Below are 3,225 nucleotides of genomic sequence, written 5' to 3'. Positions count from 1 at the left end.
TGTTAGTGACACATGCATGGAAGAACAATCCATAGTGATGTCTGGCTTTATCACCACAAAATAATATGATTTTATGATATGATGCATGTGTGTTGGACTCTCTTTTTCTCAATTGCTCTCATGATATATACGATGATCCGTAATATAAGAAATGTATCATTAGAAATATGGTGCATACTATGGTGCTTATATATATTTGCCTAATTTATTAAAAAGAGATAAAAATTAATATTTAAATTAAAAGATATAAAAAAATAAATTTTTTAATATTTAAATCGTACCATAAAAGATAAGTTTGGCAATTTCGAGACCAAAATTATAAATACCACAGAATTTGCCTAGAAGTATATAGCAAGAACTAGTAGTGGTGGTGGAGCCACAATGCATGCCATGAAAATTGAAATGTCCCTTCACTTACCTTGTTTAGATGTATAGTGCTATGTAGCCACATCTATCTCTCATTACAGAAACTAAATAAATGAATCTTCCCATGTTAGTTTTTGTAGGACTCCATCTCTCCAATAATTCTTTTAGAATGTAATTATATGAATATAAAAAATTGTAAGATCCATCGGGATGTACTAGCAAAAGATTTTGCCAATAAATTCAGTAATAATCTAAAATTATAAGAATTAAAGTAAATATTATATTTTAGATACCTATTAAACTCTTTATTTATAGTGCTTGAAAGAAAAATCTAAAAAAGATTCAAATAAATCTCTGCAAAATATATACCCTAAAATAAGCGTTTTTGGACTTGCCACAACATAACTTTAAGACCAATCTAGATGCTAGACGCAATAATATATTTTTTTTTGTCAAGATTTAAGATAAAGCTCAAAAGTTAGTCAAATGATTTAAGATACAGCTTCTGAGGGAATCCGACTAAAGAGATAGTAATTTGTTATTCTATGATAATAGGAGGCTTTTATAATGCTTCCAAAAACTGTTTCTCTTGGAACTTTAATTTGTATTATCTAAAAAAATTGCTTTCCCTTTTACAAATGAACAAAGGGTAAGCATTGTTGACTTATTAAAGTGAAATCATCCTGAAATCCAAAGCTGAAAATGGAAAGAGTATTACTATTATGTAGTGGTGGGAGAATTTATTCGATCCTACTTTTCTTTAACATGAAGAGAGGGTGACATATTTATTCCCCATACACACACAATTATGTTAATGTTGCAAGTGTGAAAAGTGTATGAAATTAGTCCCACATCAGAAAAAGTAAAAAAGTAAGGAATAGTGAGAAGTTTATAAGATAAGAGACTTATTAATTTGACACCTTAAGATTTTAAGTTAGATGTGGTGTTTTTTCATCTTACAAATTCAACCTAGTTTTGATTTCATAGTTCATTCATTTCCAGTACAATATATTTCAAAACATTCCCTTGCCTTTTCTTTCTTTTTTTTTTTACCTTTTCATATTTTTGGGATTACTTGTGACTAAAGTTTCTGAAGTTTGAAGGTATCTTATCATTTCAGTCTCGAATATTTGATATTTTGTTCAGACTTAGATGTTGTCTTGTTCCAATATGAAAAGAAGCACTCATGCCATACAAATTCATCTCGTGTCAGTTTTGTGTTTGCTTGTCATCTTTCTATTTGGCTTCCATACAGAGAATCATTTCGGTGGGGAATCTCTTGCCTAAGTAAGTATTATGTATTTACCGAAAATTTGTTAATGGATTTGGTGGAGGACTATAGAACAATATATAATAATTATTGTTATTATTATTTTAAGCAATAGTTTTTCAACGCCAATAAAATTCAACTTATATATATTATTTAGTCTTGTGTTATTATTTGTCACTGCGATGCGGTCCATATATAAGTCAAAGTGGAAGGTAAAAAACTAAAAAGTGATATTACATCATTTATCAATTAGATTACGCTTGGAAGGTAGACTAAAACTGAACTATAGAAATTAAAAAATATAAATTAAATTAAATTTTTATATTATATTTAGTATAAAATATACTAAAATAAATTATGTCTCGATATAATATGTTTAGTTTAAGATAAATATAGAGATTAAAGAAGATTTAAAATTTAAATAAGAATATTTTTTAGAAGAATGTTATTAAAATTTTAGTTTTCAATTTAAAAAATTTTAGTTTTTTGTGTTTCTACTTTCTAAATATACTAAAATAATTAAATTTTGTATCTTAAAACTAAAATTTTAGTTCTAATCTATAACCACTAAATACAATATTAAATCTCAATTCCTCAGTTTCAACTTCAATCTCTGAAAATAAATATATCGGGAGAAAGTAAATGCAATAAGGCTTATGTATGTGAACTAGTTTTCGTGTAGCTTTTGACGAACGAAATTTTTTAACTTGCACCTAGCTATATTTTGACTCTATATATTGTTTAAATTGATGATTAATTGGATATATGAAAATGGAGAAATACTAAAATACATTTATATCTTACTAATGGAGAAAAACTCTTGCAATATTACTAGTTCATTTGTTCACACGATCAAGTTGAGGCTGGAACCCCGTTTAAGGTGGGAAATCAATTAAATTAGGCCCTAAAACCTAAAAGCCCAGTGTGATATATGTACGAATGTTAGAAGTACTTACATCATTACATGAGCCTATCCAATCTTCAAAGAATTCTAAAGTCAAGGATTCAGGTCAAAAACTTTAATCTTAGTGTTTTTAACTGCTACTACTACAAAAAAAGCTATTTTAACATTTTTTTTAACAGTCATAATTAAATATAAAAATTAATATATATTTTTGACAAATATCACAAATGTTAAATTTTTTATATTTTTTTATGAATAATTTAACAAAAAAAAATTATTTCTCAATTTTAACACTCATTTATTTTTAATTTATTATACTATTTCTCTTCTTTTTTAGACTTCGTCAATTTAGCATCACATACACCTTTCAATTTAGAATCATATTACTCATTTTTTATTTTCAAAATCTCAATTTATTCTTCGATTTTAAGATCTCATCTTATTCTTTATTAAAATTTTTTGTTAAAAATTTTTTATGGTCAATAAGTGTTAAAATAAATAGTATTTTGATGGTTAATAAATATCATAAAAAATATATTCTTAATTTTTTTAAAAAATTATTTTTTACGGTTAATATTTATCAAAATAAAATTTAAACTTTTTTAATAATTACTTATATGTTAAAAATACTATTTTTGATAAAACTTTTATTAACATGATCAATGTAGTATTGCAATGATGCACT

The sequence above is a fragment of the Arachis hypogaea genome, chromosome 10 (genome assembly GCF_003086295.3).
Source record: "Arachis hypogaea cultivar Tifrunner chromosome 10, arahy.Tifrunner.gnm2.J5K5, whole genome shotgun sequence".
Taxonomy (NCBI): domain Eukaryota; kingdom Viridiplantae; phylum Streptophyta; class Magnoliopsida; order Fabales; family Fabaceae; genus Arachis; species Arachis hypogaea.
Note: the sequence above shows the minus strand (reverse complement) of the source record.